The sequence below is a fragment of the Kogia breviceps genome, chromosome 9, assembly GCF_026419965.1.
Source record: "Kogia breviceps isolate mKogBre1 chromosome 9, mKogBre1 haplotype 1, whole genome shotgun sequence".
NCBI lineage: Eukaryota > Metazoa > Chordata > Mammalia > Artiodactyla > Physeteridae > Kogia > Kogia breviceps.
Genome location: NC_081318.1, coordinates 3954029 through 3972721, shown reverse-complemented (window position 1 = coordinate 3972721; position 18693 = coordinate 3954029). Strand labels below are relative to the sequence as shown.

The following is an 18693-nucleotide window of genomic DNA, read 5'->3' as shown; positions in this document are numbered from 1 at the left end:
GGTGCACTTGACCTCTTGCTTCTGGGAGCTCAATGACTCATCCTCCTGGCACTGCCTTGGCCTTATCCCCAGGAGGCAGAGAACCAACTCAGTGGTGCCCAGGGGACCATGCCAGCCTCCGCACAGGCTCCACGAACCTCCCATGGCCTCTGCCGATCAGGTCCACTTCCTGCTCGGCAGCCTGCCGATGAGACGAGACACCCCCCACGCCGAAGAGCTTCCAGGCAGCTTCCAGTGGTGGAAACTCATGCCTGAAGGTCCCAAAAGCCTTATTCAGTGTCACACTGAGCAGTGCGGCAACTCGGTACAATCTCTGTATTTAGAAACATTTCCTCCCTCAGTAGACAGTTTGGTTCCGAATCCGTGAGATGTGTAGTTTCTGGGTATCACCCAGGGGAACCTCAAGGATGCAACAAAACAAAGCTAATTCTTCCTTGGCTGCGTCTCCACTGGACTCTCCTCCCCACTTGAGGCTAAGACTAGTCTTTTTAGCAGAGAAATCCAGGGAGGAATCGGAATTTTGGGAGAGAAGTCTCTGGAACCGTGATCTCTTGCCCATTCCCTTGTCCTCTTGATAGTCGTGTTACTAGATTTGTCCACTGATACTTTCAGAGAGAGGTGGTAGAGAGGGGAGACCCTGAGCGTGTGGTCTGGGGTGAAGGAAGGAGATGCTGTGAGAAAATGGCCAGATTCCCAGATCTGCTTGTTCGCGTGGGCTCCCTTCCTCGTGGCCCTGATTCCATTGGATCCCAGGTCACATCTGGGCTCCTCCACGCCCACATTTCAGGGGGCAAGTTACATATAGAACCCAAGTGGTGTGTGAATCCAGTGCTATTTCTCTTCCTCCAGAAATCTCCTGTGATCTGGTCCCTGCAGTATCACCCGCTTCCCCTCCCTGGGAGCGAGTGACATTTCATTCCTGTGTGTGCACACTTCCTGTGAGCGTGTTTGTACTCCTTTGTTTGTGCTGTCTGTGTGCACACGTACCTGCACACTCACTCCAGACACACAGGATCCCTTTCCACCCCAGACCCTAGGGACCCGTTGCTCTCTCGGACTCTTCTCTCTCTTTTTCCCCCCAGTACCAGTTCATCCTCCAGATCTCTCTTTAAACACTGTTGGTCTCCCTGTGGTGTGCTTTTGTTGAGACCTGTGTTTGTTTTCTTGGTGGCATTTATTGAGAAGGATCATTATTTAATGACAGTTGATGTCTTCCCCGGCTAAATGGCGAGTAGCAGGACTGAGTCGACGTTGTTCTTCACAGAATCTCCAGGGTCAGCCATCCCTGACCTTCACCAAGTGTTTCTTAACTGAATGGATATATTACAGCTGAGATGTCTCTCCTTAGGAGTCATAATTAAATTTAAATTATAGGCTTGGGTTATTTTTAGTATGCCTCTTATACCAGGGAAATTTGTGTCACCACATAGGACCCATTGATTTTTCTGTAATCTGACACACTTCTAAGCATGTTACAGAATCTGTATTCCAGATTTTTGGAAAGGTGGAGAGTAGGTTTCATTTAGTTTCATTAGATGGGTAGCCATACTTTGTCCCCTTTTGTCAGTACATTTTCAGACACACATCACTTGTGAATCTCCTAACTCCTAAAATGCTCTCACAAACTCTTCAACACCTTGCTTCTCCCTCATTACTCAGACACTTCAGGTCTGGAGGATGGCTTTTGGAAATCCTGACTCATAATTCCTCCAAGGCAGTTTTCTTAAGGAAGGTGAAGTACCGTAAAGTGTTACTTCCAAAACTTTGGAACCTGTTGAAAAGACGATGTCAATTTAGGCAGAGCTCTGAAAAAACATTCATCTACTAATAAATGCCTAATAGTAGAAGATTGGCAAAAATGACAGCAAACATAATATTATTCCCACTGGTGAGCATGGGCCACAAAAAGCCAGCCCCTAAAAATTACAGCACAGTCTCGTTGCAGAACTGTGCTCCGTGAAAGTACAGTTTACCTGTAGACAGAGGTGGTAGAAGTGCTTTGTCTTATCTCAGTGTAAATCCCCTCAGGACACTGCGGGGACCTGAGAAGAGAACCCTTGGGAGACATGCTTAGGAACCCAGGTGTCGCCTTCCACCTTCCTGATAACAGTCCTCTAAATTGTTTATTAGGGTAGAGAAATGACCAGACAACTTCTTTGTTTGCACCCCCGCAAGGACCGCTTCCTAAGCCTTCCTTTATGCCGACTCTCTGAGCTCAGCTGCACCCGCCTCTGGCCTGTCCGGTTGGAGGCTACCTCATCCCATCCCCCTGAATCGTCCTTCGAAGCGTGAAGTCCATGCTGGAAATCAGCCCTCTTCCCGTCGTAACCCATCTCTCTCGCAGCCTGTGCAGGCCTTCTTCTTTCCAATGCATTCAGACCCTCCGAGTCCCCTGCTCTAGAGCGATCATACAAAAGCGGAATCATAGAAGCATATGATCCCTTGGAACATGGAGGGATCTTAGTGATGTGTGAGTCTGTCAGTGGCTCCTCCCCACACCCCATCCCAGTGATGAAATATGGTATTTCTACACCAAATTGAAATCTCTGAAGGAGGGGGTTACCGGGAGAAATGCCTACATCACAGAGCAGGAAAGAGCCCGTTGGCTGGTGTCAGATTCTCTGCCAAGGGCCTGTGGTGCATTGGACACAGGAGAACAGTGCTGGGGGAGGGGCAGCCACAACGGGGCAGTGCGTGGGTGGAATGTAATTATCGTATTGGAAAGGACCCAAGCCCCTCGGATTAACACATACCTTTCCTGTTGAAGACGGTGCTCAGGGGATGACCACGGCCCCCTGCTGGTTGCCATGACCTTCATTTCCCCTCTCGCGGGGCACTGAGCCAACACACACCGCACGCAACGTCTTAGTGATTTAAATGGAAAGGGATTGTGGTCTGCAGGGCGTGATCAATGCCGCTTCTTCCTCCAAAAGTACTGGGCCTTTTTTGCCTCCTTCCCTCAATTTATAATGCACTGTTGCCCTGGTGTTGCCCCCAAAGCCTTAGCTGACATAATTCCTGGGATCTGGGGTTAGTCTATCCAAGCCCAGGGTCTCTGGAAGAAAAGAAATAGACCAATTTTCAGAAATCACTAGCCTCGCTTCGGTTCCCTGTCTGTCTCCTTGGAATCCATACCTCTCCTTTGCAAATGCGGTGTTTTTATGAACAGAAAATATGTGGACTTTCCTGCTTGGCTTACTCTCTCAGAAGTTCATTGAAAGCTTGCCTACACACCGATCACGGCTCTTTATGAGACACAGTCAAGATGTTTCGTGTGTAGGGTGCCAGTAAACACACTTCTCCAGAAGGAACCAGTACTATTTATGTGAGGACGATACTTCTTTCAAGTGAATGAAAATAGCAAATTGGAAATGCTAGATTATGGTGTTGAAGATGCTTTTTGGAATGAAGATATTATTGGAAAACCTCAAGATGCTCAAAAGCTTGAGGAAAGCCTTCATCAGGCAGGTAACTCCCTGTAATAGACATGGAGAGAGAAGCTCATTCTGTGTCAGCACTGCTCACCTGGAAGGGATAGATCCACAAGTGAGATGCCAAGCAGAACCCTTGAACTTGTTGACCGTGGACTTTGATTGTCACGTGAGTTCTTTCATCACGAGGGTTTATACTGATCCTCTATAGGCACCAGCATACTGGATCAACCATGAAACCAATATTGTCACAGCCTAGACCTGTGACTGCACAGGTGAAATAGAAAGAAAAATGCCACCATGTGATTGGTTGGGAGGAGGGCAAATCTGCTGCCCAACAGTGAGTCTGAGTGATTATTTTTCTAAATCGATTGTTTTTTAAATATTACTTGAACACGGTAACCATTGATGTGAAGCCAATTCAACACAAAGGACATCTAGGCCTGTCAAGGGACTGATGTGAATGGATAACATCACTTAGCAAATAAATACCATAGCAGCTCAGGCCAGACAATGGAACACGTCAGTTACCTGAGAAACACCTGGACCCGAAACACTTCCTGTCACAGCAGGGGCAGCCTGAAGTACTATGACCCCCATCTATCTACGTATAACAGAAAGGGCCCCTCCTTTCTCTTAAGAACAGAGGAAGCGGGCCTGGGCAGACTCAGATGAGATTCTCAGGCAGTGGGACAGGGTGGGAGGGGGCACCGCGCCCCCTAAGTCCCATGTACCCTCAGGGGTCCAGTGAGGCGCAGCTGCCCCGCCACTGCATCGGCCTACTCTCTCCCCCTTGATACCCATGATTCCGTCTCTAGTTTATGCTGGACCACAGCCACACGGAAGTCTCCTTTGCATCCTCTTCCTGCTTCCAGCAGTACCCGAGGCTCCGGACAGCTCCACAGCCAGTTGGCTGGAAAGAGACAGAGACGATGACATTGCCCTTCAGCACAAGAGAGACCAATCAAGATGCTCCATTGCTCTCATATCTACGTGACCTTCAAGTCATAGTCCTGTCTCTGCACGCAGACCAAGTTTACCCAAAATACCTGCCCTGGTTTCCCTTTCCTGCTTGTGGCTCCAGTTTTCCTGAGTTCTGGGAGTGAGCGGTGACAAAGAGCCCTGCTAAGTGAAAGTGTCAAAGAGTAGCCCATGGGAGGATGCCCATCCGATTCTTCCAGCATGTGACTTAGATCCGATGGGAGTGGTCCAGCGACGGGCTGCCCCATCTTGCACCGTATGCTTCTTACCCTGCCACCTGCGCCACTCTTCTTTGATCTTCAGTGTGCACCCGAGGCGCCGACTCCAAATTCAAAGCCCGCATTTATGCTTTGTTTACCCCAATCAGTGATCTCTTTATTTATATGCATTTTTAAGAGAAGGGCCAGATCTCATCAAACCACCATCATTCTGTTAGCACACATCAACCCACATATTATAAAGAGAGGCCAAATATCCCAGAGTAATTCATCTTATTCACACCACGTTTGCTCTGTAGATTTCATAAGATAATCACGTAAAGGTGGGTAACTCTTCACTATATTATAGTTCACGCCACTTGCCCTGTATAAACCCAAGGAGCTGATTTTAGGAATCCTTTGAAATACCAGGATTCAGCTTGTTAGTGTCTCTTTCAAAATGCCAGCATATACACAATAACCTGAATTATTTACCTAGCACTATCTAAATCCATGGCGTTTTAGAAACATAATTTAAAAAGGAAGGTTCACTTCTAATAATAACACAGTGATGAACCACAGCGATTGGAGAATTGCCTCAAAACCTTTTTGGAAGTAGGCAGAGTATAAATAAGTCAGCTAATATGTAAATAAGGTGCCTGAAGCTTTGTGACCTTCCGGTTCTCAGGTTTCTTTCTATATATCAAATTAGACATGGAGCCCACTAAGATATCTCTAAAGTCCCATGGATGTAGAATTCTATGGGTTTTCTGTGACTCCCAGGTTCAGTTGAAGGCCATTTGGCTTTTGACTTTGATGGTCGTCTTTGGTGAAAGTGGAGTCCACTTTCCTGCCAAGTTTGTGTCCCAGCATTAAAGGGCTCTGGGGTCATCCAGAGGCAGACCCTCAAATTTTGGAGAGTGTGGACATGTGGGCCATTGTTGGCTACAGCACCTGCGTACTGAGACAATGATACTCAATTTTAGCAAGTCATAATTAATCGTTTATTTTCTTTCTCTGCTGAAGAAGGTAAAAGCATCAAATGTGCTTCCTGATGCTTCTTTCTCTTGAGCCTCTGCAGTGAGTTCCCTCGTTTTTCACCTGGAGACGTTGAGGGTTCTGTCTTGCTTACCTGAGTTTCTGCAAACATCAGAATTTTATGACCTTGCACTGTGCTTTGGCACACAGAAGCTGCTCAATGGATATTATTTGAATGAATGAATGAATGAATGAATGAATAAGAAAATAAATGAACGCATAAATTTGGTACATGTTTCTAAATCCCTTTGGGTCCTGGATGTGTTTTGCAACATTCCATTGCTTCTGCTTCTATTAGAGGGAACCTTTATAAACCTGATTGCCAGAATCACCTCCATAGCCCCTGCTGATTGAGAAGCAACTACATTGGCACCAAATTAGAGTTTCTGTCCAAACTCATGTGAAGTAGGTGGCTTGTCCTTTATGTCATGAAAAGAAACCCTCAAGAAAATATTTCTCAGCGGTCCCAGAATAAACAATCGATGGAATGTCCCACATTCGTGGCAATCCTGAGAAAAGAGTAACTAGAGATGAGTGAAGGATTGGAGAAATTAGTAACCATGGATTTAACTTATCAATGAGCTCATGTTGAAAATGGATGTGGGTATCAGGTACCGCCTTGCAGGTAATGCCAACTGCTTAATTGCAGCAGAGCAAATCAAAAAGACCTAAATCTAATACCCAGAAAGAGACATCAGCTGGAGTACACACAATTAACTAAGCATCACCTATTCAGAGTACTCTTCTTATTTGTGGCTTAAGATTGAAAGATACCTTATTCCCGAGAAAGGTACAAAGATTACCACAAGATAAATTGATAATGACCTCATCCTTCATTCATCCTACACGTACTCAGTTAAGCGGTTTAAATAGTGATAGAGGTTGTTATTTATAAGCATATTAGTAGAATATTTGAGTTTAAGTGAGATTAACACAGTGTACTGAATAATGGATAAGAAACTGCTGTTTGGTTGGCATTAGATAACGTACTTGGTTTTAGATTTGAGGTTATAAACTGAATGCGTAAATCAGTGGGCAGACGACAGTGAACACAGATATAAAGACAGTCCCATGTTTATTGTTTATAATGTTCCCCCAAACATGTACAAACGTGGGATGTGAAAATGATAAATAATAACATTCTATGTTATGAGATTAGGGGTAGTTCTGAAAGCTAGAACATGTTAAAAAATCCCTCATTATATCTCATCTTTAAGATAAAATATCAATATATTTGTAGTATTTACACATTAGTTCTGTTCTTTATACAGTTGACTGAATTTGGTTGGACTTTCATTGTAAAAAACTCTATTCATATAATTCAGCAAACTATGGAAATTAAGTGAATATGATCTGTGCCTCTTATCATTGGAATCACTACTGTCATTTTTGCATTTGTCTACTCACTTTTACCAAAAAAAAAAAAAAAAGAGCAAAATGTGAAAATAAAAATCACGCAAACATGATTTGTGGGGGAGAAGAAAACACAGATGATGCCCAAACTGACCTGCTCTCAGGCAAACAGCATCACAGCAAATGTTCATTCGCCAGCAATGAACACAGTTCCAAATTCGACACCTAAACAGCCTTCCGTGAGCCAGCACAGAAGGCTCAAAGAGCAGATTGTCCCACGGTCGAACGACCCTCCAAAATGTATTCTTTTCTAGTGTCCTCTGCTAAATGGCAGTATGAAGACACCCACGGGTGTAAGAAAGCTGTGGAAAGTAGTCTAGGATTTTGTGGTCACCTGCGATGCAGTGTCTGTGGGCTGTGATGACCACAGGGCAGTCTCGCGACTGCTTCCTGTGTGGAGAACTCTTGTTGTACTCGGGAAAGAAGCCAGAGGAAGCAGAGCTCGCTAACCCAGAAGTAAACAGGCAAGCAATACAGAATGTGTTGTAGGGTGCCAGGCAGATCGTCCCCCACTGATCACAGTTCTTGAAAGTTCTAAGTCGAGACTACTTGGTATTAAGTCTTTGAAGTGATGTAACGCGTTGACCCAATCAGAAGTTGCAATGCTGTTAGTAGATTTCAAAGTCTCTGAGTGATGTAACTGGGGAATATAAGTTTAGCTCTCAAATAAGCTTCAAAGCAGTTTAACGTTTTATTTTTGAATAAGCAATAGATGTTTAAGGAAGAAAAATGAAAATGCACATTTAAAAATTTTTGTCCTAGTTCTGTGAAAATGCCACTGGTAACTTGATAGGGATTGCATTGAATCTGTAGATTGCCTTGGGTGGTGTGGTCATTTTAATAATATTGATTCTTCCAATCCATGAACACGGTATATCTTTCCATCCGTTTGTGTCATCTTCAGTTTCTTTCATCAGCTTCTTATAGTTTTCTGAGTACAGGTCTTTTGCCTCCCTAGGTAGGTTTATTGCTAAGTATTTTATTCTTTTTGATGTGATAGTAAATGGGATTGTTTTCTTAATTTCTCTTTCGGATCTTTTGTTTTTCGTGTTATAGAAATGCAGCAGATTTCTGTGTACTAACTTTGGGTCCTGCAACTTTACCGCATTCAGTGATGAGCTCTAGCAGTTTTCTGGTAGTGTCTTCCATGTATAGCGTTATGTCATCTGCAAACAGTGACAGTTTCACTACTTCTATTCCAATTTGGATTCCTTTTATTTCTTTTTCTTCTCTGATTGCCGTGGTTGGGACTTCGAAAACTATGTTGAATAAAAGTGGCAGGAGTGGGCATCCTTGTCTTGTTCCTGATCTTAGAGGAAATGCTTTCAGCTTTTCACCGTTGAGTGTGATGTTAGCTGTGGGTTTGTCATATCAAGTAAATTTAAAACAAGCAGAAAAAGAAATACAAAAGTGACCCATAATCTAATCACTCAAAGATATCACTGTAAAGAGTTTGGCAAATATTCCTTCTGTAATTTTCCAGGCACCTATGGTTCTGTTTAGATCTCCATCTATCTATATCACATGTATTTATGCATATAAATATGTTTACTTTACAAAAGTGGTGTCACTTTGTTCTGTCACCTGTCTTTTTGCATAGAAACTAATTAGGAGCATGTTTTCATGTCACTAACCACACATTTGTTCATTTTTAATGGCTGCTTGACATTCTTTTCTTGGGCTAAACCTTGGTAGATTTCAGCACCAGGCAGTCTCCAGCTATTAACTGCAGTGCAACTAGCCTTCTAGTACACACCTCTGCACATTTGTTAACTAGTTTCCTTAGGAAAAGATTTTCAGAAATAGAATTGCTAGGTCAGAGTTATGTTTTTAATACATTTGATATGTGCTAGAAATTTTTCTTTTGGAAAAGTTCTGTTGATTTACTCACCAGCTGTATATAAAAGAGCCTTTCTAATCAGACACTCCTCAACACAAGCTGTTATCATTCTTTTTCATTGTTGCCGGTCGGATAACTGGTGACTTAATTTGCGTTTTGTTGATTACTAAGTAAGGTTGAATTTTTTTCATGTTTATTGACCATTGTTTTTTGTTTCTTTTGCCTCTTCATGTCATTATTCCTACAATTTATGTGATTTTTTTCTTATTGCTCTGCTAGTTACTTATTTGTTTGTGTGTTTGTTTATTTACTGTGGTGCATCTCTTTTTTTCATAGATGTTGCAATCACATCCCACCCCCATCTTTAGTTTGTTATATATCTTTTAATTTCATTTGTATCTTACGACATACAGAAATCATTTTTATGTAGCCAAATTCACCAATCTTTTCCATCATGATTACTGACCTTAAATATTTGGAATCTCTGTGAATTCACTTTTTCACCAGGATATTTAAGCTGAAAAACAGTGGCGGATTTGACATTGCGCCTCCTAAAGCCATGATGATTTCATTTGCAGCGAGGATCAATGAAATATGGGTAGAGAGTCTTTTAATATCCAGAATTGAAATATTTTAGAAGGCAGGCAAAGTTGAGTCCCAGGCAATGATGCAGTTACCAACTGTGGTAAGTGGAATTCTAAGACACGCCCCCCCCTCCCCCCCCGGCAACTATAATTTCCGCTTCCTGTTGTACCCACACCTACTCCCAGTTATTCAGTGAAGCACAAATCTACGTGCTGCTGTGAAGGGATTTTGCTGATGTAATTAAGGTCCCCAGTCAGCTGACCTTCAAACAGGGAGAGAATCTGGGCAGGGTGATGTAATCACATGAGCCCTTTAAAGGCAGTTCTCTCTGACTGCTTGCAGAAGAGGAGTTAGAGAGATGCTCCGGAGGGCCTGGGAGAAAGCACACTTCCTTGTCACGAGCTGCCCGTGGGGGCCACAAGCAAGGCCACGTGGCAGGGAACTGTGGCTCTCAGCCTCTGAGAGCTGAGAGCTCTCCTGGGTGACCTCAGCCCTACAACTACAGGATATGAATCCTGCCAACCACCAGTGAGCCTGGAAGAGACGCCACGCCCCCAGAGAAGTTCACACCTTACTCGTCCACTCCCCCAACCTGCAGCACGTGGTCGGGGATGTCTTTTGTACAGCGGGTGCTCAGTGTGGAAATCCACGGCCATAACTGAATACCCGTATCTAAGAATTTCACGTCACCTCTGTATCCGGTCCTCACTGTTCCTAGAAATAGGCGGGGCAGACCGACCAGATTGGCTTGTATTGGAGAAAGACTGGTTGGAATGGCGACTATACCTAACACAGCCATGAAACGCATGAAGAGACTCCGGGAGTCTTGTCTATCTGTCTCTTTCCCTCCCTCTCACTCTTTTCTTTCTCTTTCTGAGAATGAAGATAAACGTAAGTGTAGGAATAAAGCAAAAGTTTGAAGGAAAACCTATCAAACGTCAGACGGTTAACTGCAGGTTGGGTGTGGGAGCTTTGACTTTTTACTTATTTTCTGTGTTTGATTTTTTGTTCACAACAAACATGAAATTCTCTTACAATTTTTTTTTTTAAAAGTAAAGACAGATACAGTGTTATCTCTACCTCAGGTTCCTCTTTCCTAAATGAAACCAAGTCTCATAGTTATTAAGCGTCTCCGCATCATACCCCCTCCCATACGTATCGCATTTGAGACTAGCTCCCCAAGTTTCCTAAGAGCCGGAAGAGTTCCTAGAGGTGCCTTGACAGCCCAAGTCCTGCAACATTTCACAGGGCTGAGCAGAAGTCTCCTTCACAGGAACATAGATGAACTCTGGTGAACAGTGGGAGGTCCCCTGCCTGACTTCCTCCGGAGTCTTTGCCCTTTGGGCGCTGCTAAAACAAAGTACCGTGGACTGGGTGGCTTCAACGACAAAGGCTTATTTCTCACAATTCTGGAGGCTGAGAGTTCTGAAAGATCTGGTGTCTGGTGAGGACCCTCTTCCTGGTTTGCAGACAGCCACCTTCTCCCCGTGTCCTCACATGACAGAGCCAGGGGACACTGGTCTCTTCCTCTTCTTATAAGGACACTAATCCCGTCCTGGGGGTCCCACCCTCATGGTCTCATCTAAACCTAATTATTTCCCAAAGGCCTGTCTCCAAATAGTATCCCTTTGGGGGTTAGGGCTTCAACATGTGTGTTTTGGAGGGACACAAACATTCAGTCCATAACAGCCTGCCTGTCGGGGCCGTCCCATCTCTGGCCACCAGCAGTGACCTACGAACTAAGACTGGACTGAGGGACTGCCTTCCACCTCGTTGATGTCTGCTGACTATCCTTAGGGAAGAAGGGGTGGGGGGAGTGGTATGCGAGGGAATCGTTACCTGGCTGTGAGCACAGGATTTGGGGCCAGGCTCTGCTCCTTACAGGACGCATGATGTGTCCTAAGTCAGTCTTGCCTCATCTTGAAAATGCAGTCATAATATTAGCAACCACAGACGTGATGAGAATTCAGTGAGTTAAAACAGAGCTCATGCGTGCCGGGTGCTGCAGCAGGTGCCATTTGGGCTTCACTATATCAATCACTGATGATGGTAAATGCTGGCTCATTACTATAAGAGCTTTAATTTTTTGAAGCAATGATATTTAATTTATTTTGAAATTTCAAATGCTCTTAAAGGAGACTTGCTATTTTTAGGGCATGCATTTAAAATGCTTCCAAAATACCTCACCCTTCTCCTCCTCATTTAGAGCATGTGTTCGTGGTTCTCGGGACTTTCTGAAGCTCTGCCCACAGAGTCCCCTACTGACGGGGGCAGGGTTCACAGAATGTGCTATGGGCTCCAGGGGAGCGTGGAGCGATGCCGTGGGTGGGACAGAATCAGGATGTCACTCACGGTTCTGACTGTGATGCCCTGGGCTTGCAGTCAACCCAGCTTCTGTGCACGTTCATGTGGATATCATATTGCTGTGAGGAAACAGAAACCAACCACAAGATGGGGGGATTTAGCTAAAAAGCAAAAGGCATTGCAAAGTGAATTTGGAAAGCAAGCGACAGAAGACATGGTGCATCTTCTCTAGAAGTCCAGCCGGCAGAAATGCCACAGTGCTGTCCAATGGCAGGTCAATGGCCTGCTGGCCCTCCCCGTGTCCCACGGGCCTCCAGTCCCTCCCAGGGCCATTGCCTGCAGCCCGTAAACCACCCACGGCAGCAACCCTGTATCAGCAGAACATTTGCTGTGCCTTTTATAATAAGGCGACATGAATTCTGCTGTCAGTTCTGTCTCGAACCCTGCAGGTCCCAGCATAGCCTGCAGCTGTCCTGGCCCAGTGCAGAGCACCCAGCCCAGCTCTCGGGGGCTCCTGGAGGACCCACAGCAGAAGCCCCCCTGGCAGCTTGATGCTCTGCCCGTGCTTTCGAGCCTCCCCTGCCTTCTGGCTGCTGGATGGGGAATTGCACTGAGATTCTTGCCTCCAAAGCTCCATCTGGTGAAGCACCTGGACTTGGTCCTCCAGCACCAGGAGAACGTGTTCAGAGTGACTGATGAGACCTCGGAACTGTAACATCAGGCAGGGCTGACCGGTCTACAAGCATGATGGGAGATCTGCAACTACTCTTCTTGGAGGCCCCACGGAGAGCATTTCAGCCCCATGCAGAACCGGATGATAAATGGTACAGATGAACCTCTCTGCAGGGCAGGAATAGAGACGCAGACGTAGAGAACGGACGTGTGGACACGGGGAGGGGGAAGGGTAAGCTGGGACGAAGTGAGAGAGTGGCAGGGACATATACACACGACCAAATGTGAAATAGATAGCTAGTGGGAAGCAGCTGCATAGCACAGGGAGCTCAGCTCGGTGCTCTGTGGTGACCTAGAGGGGTGAGATGTGCAGGCAGGTGGGAGGGAGGTCCAAGGGGGAGGGGACATATGTATACAGAGAGCTGATTCACTTCGTGCTGCAGCAGAAACTAACCCGACATTGTAAAGCAACTGTACCCCAATAAAAAACAATTTTTAAAAAGGCTTATTTAAGTCTGGATGATGCTTCAGGCATTTGGAAGGAAATATATGGGGGCAGAAACAGAAAAGATTGTAGAGAAATGGAAAACTATTTATCTTTTAACTGCTGAGCTAGTAATCCCAAGTGTATGAGGGAGTTCTAGGATCCAGGGAAGAGAGAACAGAGTAAAGGCTCCCATTAAGCCAGTGATGAGAGGAAACGGGGAAAATGGGGAGGGGTCGGCAGTTCAGGCCCCCAAACTTCTAGGCAGACGGATACCCCTGCTCTCCGGACAGGAATAGGTGGCGGGAAATTTGATTTGTATTATTATTATTACCGAAGCAAAACCAATAAACGTGTTACAAAGATGGATGGGTCTTTTTCTTGTATCTCTTAAACCTACAGCAAAATCTCCAGAGAAGTTCTGCTCGTGGAAATCTGATTCCTTATTAGTACAAAAGCATCTTCATGCTTTTGTTTTGCTGTCCTAAGAACAAACGCGCTACCTAGACATTAGGACATCTCATCTTCAATTTGGAGCCTTTCTTTTGAAAATATGTAGTTTGTCAACAGAGATGAAATAGAATTTTTGAGAGCTGCCTTTCTCCTCTGACAAGACCCACGTTTGTACTGGGCTCTTAGGTACCACTCACCTTGGCTGACGGAGAGAAACATGGAAGTCGCTGAGGATAACAGCCCCGAGACCCGTCCGCCAATCTGCCAGACTCTGGGGCCAACACACCGAGGGAAGGTGGAGACGGGGCTTTTTCTGGGAGGGCATCTGTAAAAGAAAGCAACTGGGGAAGGGTTTGCCCCGAGAGCGGAGTCAGCACCAGGAAGGGAGGAAGCCCAGCACATTTGCAGAAGGTCCTGATGGTTACATCTCACAAGCATGGCAGTGCTGCCAAATTACAGCAGCCTGTCGTCTGGGCACTGGAAAGAGAGAGGCATTTAGTCTAACAGGACACCTGCAGACTTGGAGCCTCGTCGATGCTGTTACTGATGTTCAACCCAGCGTTACACACATGTGCAGTGCATCCTTTTGAACCCCGCAGGCACGCAACGTGGTCAGAACATCCAGCCTTTTCCAGGGCTGTGATCTCTTCCCTCTAATCATCACTGCATCCTGCTCTCCTCCTGGCTGGCTCCGGTACCGCACAAAGTCCAAAGTCCTCGAAGAAGGAGATCCTCTGTGATGCCAGGAACCAGATGAGAATTTCGTCTCGGGCAGCTTCCACGAGCCCCCTCTGTGCCTGGGTCCTCGCCATCCCAGCGCCGGAGGCTCACTGTCACCCTCCTGGAAGGCTGGCCCAGAAGCGTTTCCCCAAGCTCCTCACTTTTCATATCTAAGTATATACTCATGCAAATAACAGAATTTGATGGCACGTTCAGGACCCGAGTGAATCCACTTGGGAGGCTCTGCCTACGTGCTTTCCCTACCCGTCACCTTCCTCAGGCCTCATGGGAGGCGTTTCCTCCTTGCCCTGCCCTTGAAGGCCAAGAAGAGAAAGAAGGCAAGGCTGCCTCTCTTCCGCCAGGCGAATGCTCCCTGGGTGACTGCTTCTCCACCAGTAGCTTACCTCTGGCCTAGACTATCACCCAAACCCACGTCTCCAACAGCTGACTCATGTATTGAGCTTGACTCTGCAACTTGGACGAGGGCGTCCCATCCTCTCCGCAGACCTGTCCTCCGGGTTTTCTGGTGATGCCGCTAACGTCCGCGCCGTCGGCCAGCATGAGCAGGAGAAGCCCCGCCTCCTCGCGACTCTCCCCGCTGCCCCGGGGCGCACGTGGTTGGCTGCTGTTCCCGGGTCACGTGATCTCCCTGAATATTTCTGCCTGCTTCTCACCTCCCATCTCACTTCCCCAGTTCCGTTCTCGGGAAGAAGAAACTCGCCCCCTGAGTCCGTCCGCCCTGTTCAGACACACTTCCCTGGACTTCAGACCAGGGTTTCTGTCTCCAGAGCACATCCTTCTGGTCCGTGACCCACTGTAAATATTTCCTCGGGGCATCTCACTTTTTAGTGGTGTGTCGCCCTCACATTTTTGCTAACTGTCCTTCAGACCCCTTGTTTGATTATTCCATGCTCTCCATAGGTACTTTATTTTTTTCTCATTTTTTTTTTTCAAAAATCTCGGTGCTTTTTGGCGTGTGTCTTAGGTTGAGAATCTCTGGGACAGTGCAAACCCTGGATGGTGATTCGTGAGCGGGGATTTGATTAGGAAGCCCTTGGGACCGACCCCTGTGGGAGTAGGAGGAGCAAAGGGAAGAGCTGAAGCGCAGTGCGGGGTCTGTGGCGCTCTCTGCTGATCCACGGCGAGCTTGGAGCGGGGGTGACTCTTCAGAATTGTCTGCCCTTGAGGCAAGAAACCCAGGTCTTTATAACCTTCCCCCGCCCCGGCATCCGCTGAGCGTGGACTTAGGATGAGATACCGTCGGTCGGCTCCTGGGAGCTGGGATGGGCTGTCTCCAGCGCCCTGCTGGTTCCACCTAAGAGCCACCAGCTGCCAACTCTCCCAGCTTTGGGGGCACCGGGGACCTCAGTCCTGAAGGGGGAGGGGCCGCAGATCTCAACAGCACCCCAAGTATTCCCTGTTTTTTCCTCATAAGTATAAATCAGTGCTGGTACTTTCGAGAGCTAGGCTCAAAAGGAGTACTGCATGCATCAGGTCCAAGCTCTTTACCCGTGCCCTCAGTGTCTTCTGTTAATTTGGTCCCCCAGCTTTCCTGTTAGTTCCTGCCCACAGGTCCACCCAAAGCCACCATTTGATCGTAAACAGGGAAGCTTCCTGTTATAGACATAATTACAAGTATGCCTTCCCTCCCCCTGTGGCTCCACTGAAAGTTTCATGGCTGGATGAGCTAAGATAATTTTCTGAGCCTGCATAAAGAGTAAAAAATCTGCGGAAGTGGCCAGCCTGCCAGTGAAGGCAGCTGCACCCGTTCTGGTCCAGATCTTGGTCTTCCAACTAGTCGCTTCCTTTGGGATCAAACGAACTTCTGCTCTGTGGAATATTGTAGAGAGAAAGTAAATGATCTCAACTCCATCTTGCTTGAACAAGAGGAAAGTTACTCCTTGTAGATGAAAGCCCCTTGTCACATCAGGCATCTCACATCCATCGATAAATATGTGTGACCTTCCGAGGTGGCCTCAGCTCGGTGCCCCTCCCCAGAGCAGGGGTCAGGGGACTTAGCCTCTGTGAGCCATTCAGTCTCATCAGTTTTTCAACTCTCCTGTTTCCTGCTGTATTGTAAAAGCCGCCACTGACAACACATACACAAATTTGTGTGCGTGGTGGTGTACCAATAAAACTTTATTTATAAAAGCAAACAACAGGCCCACAGGCTGCAGTTTGCTGACTCCTGTTCTAGAGTGTAACCTGCAGAGGAGCTCAGAAGTAAGGGCTCAGGGGCTTCCCTGCTGGCGCAGTGGTTAAGACTCCGTACTCCCTATGCAGGGGGCCCAGGTTCGATCCCTGGTCAGGGAACTAGATCTCATATGCGTGCCGCAACTAAGAGTTCACATGCCATGATAAAGGAGCCTGCCCGCTACAACTAAGACCCAGCGCAACCAAATAAATTAATAAACATTTTTTTTTTTTTAAAGTAAGGGCTCAGATGAGGGTGGCATATCCTCTCGAACTCGATGACAGCAATTGTTTCTCTGGATGAGTCATTTAGAGTTTCAGCCATAATTTCATTGGCAGTTGACTATTCATTGGTCAGCCCTAGCACATCATATAATTTCCCCCCCCAGTTCCTATTAGCAAGGAAGTGATGGAGGAATCAGCTCTTGGTAGATGTCAGACATGAGGACAAGTTTGAACTCAGCTACTGCACTTACCATCTTGATTGGCATTATCCATGGAGAAGGGTCATAGCTATAACCAAAAAGAAAGGTTTTAGGGTGGCTTTTCATCCATTCTGTCCATACTTTGCTGGGCCATTTCACTGAAGTCTTTTTGAACTGATTTATAGTCAGAGCAGTTTCTCTGACTGTAAAGTCTTGATAGAATGTATCCAAGTAAGCATTTTGATTGCTGGGTGCTAACCAGTTGTGTGTGTTTATGGGCTCTTTGAGGTCGCGAGATCTCTGGATGATTACAGTGACGATTAACCTGCTGGAGATCTTGATGAAACCTACCCAGTCTTTCCCATCTTCCCATGTCTGATGCTTCTCAAAACAGACTGGTGCTTTCAGTAAAACATGACTGAGGTGACCCAAGAAATAGACAAAGACAGTCCCCCAAATTTACTCACTTTAATCCCTAAAGCCTGTGCATGGTGTGACCAGGATATCATTTAAATTCAGAGAACAAAACTACAGATGGAAGCCAAGAATTCTTCTAGTCCAAGCCCTTATTTATAGCCGATTGACTGAGGTTCATGGAGATGTGATTTGCCGACTTTCTAGTGTCTTCTAAGAAATAGCGATAGAATGTGTTAGATTTCTTTTAAAAGAAACCTTAAGGTGCACATGGGCACACCCTCCCCCCGCCTCCAAGTCTGGATCCATTTCAGCTCACAAGCTCAGGATCTTCTCTGACGGTCGCAAAGCTCACAAAGAATGATAACACACCTGGCTCAGTCCCTTCGCAGGGCCAGGGCAGGTGGGCCGGTGACATTATGGAGACAGTTAAGCTGCCCCGATGCTTCCTCTGAACTGCTAACAGCTGAGCCCCGGCGCTCCGCAGCAGGGCCGGGTTGACCAAGCCGGTGCCGCCGTGCTCATGCCACATTCACGATTGTTCCATCTTCCTGCATAATTAACTCTCCATAGTCAGGGTTTGGTCCAAGTTACTAGGTCCTTAATGCCACCCTGACTAGAAGGCTCCTCTTGAGAATCAGCAGGAGCAGGAATGTCTTGGGAGTCCTCCCATTTCCTCTTCACAGCTTCTCTCCCAAGCGCCCTGGGCTTTCCCACCCTAGTTGGGGTCCAACGCCTGTCCCATGACTTTAGACCCTTATCCTGAAGCATATATGACAGCCACTGACAGGGTCAGGATTGGGAGGTTGCTCTACCCTGCCCTTTGTCTCCTGTGTGAATGGGGTCCTTTAGCACCAGTTAGGAATTAAGGATTAAATGAGCATCCCTCCCTGTAGACCCAGCAGGCCACAGGCTGAGTTAGTTAGTGAGGGTCCAGGATGCAGAGATAATGCCTAGAACTCTATAAACTGTTACCTTCAGTGTTGCATTCCATCCCGGGAGCTCTGCATGCAAAGGTGTTAACCATGAGCCCTAGTGGTTAGAGCGTTCCTGGGAAGTTGCTGGAATGCTCCAATAGCCGTGTGCTAGGGGAGCGGTCTCTTCTGAAAACATCGTACTCCCGGCCAGGACTACACGCTTCCGTTTGTATGATAGGAACCCATACATTTCAAATCACGTATAATCCCCCATATCACCGCTCCGGCATTGCTGGGTAGTTGATAACCTGCATGTCCAGTGAACCTCAGATTGGTAACTCTGTTCCCAAGGGACAGAAGGCCGTGGCCTTAAATGTTCACTCACGTGTTGGCAAAGCAATGTGTTCATTGAGTATTTTCCAATGTTTGTCTTAGCAAACCAGGGACATTGTCACCTTTCAACCCCAAGTGGCCCCATGTTCGGCTGTACCTTCCTCCAAAGTTTTACATCTTCAGTGTCTGGGCCTGTTCAGCCCTCAGTCCCCCTAGCTCATCCTGGACTCCATTTCTTCTTTCCATTTTGGGTGCTCTTTAACCTTCTACCCACTTGCCCTGGGCATGGGTCA

General features: G+C 46.6%; 1 protein-coding gene across 2 annotated transcripts in view; it reads left to right on the top strand.

The window, feature by feature from the left end:
* The window catches only part of DPP6 (dipeptidyl peptidase like 6), a 922327-nt gene that overhangs the window by 215459 nt on the left and 688175 nt on the right, over positions 1 to 18693 (top strand). The gene's annotated exons all lie outside the window — the stretch shown is intronic.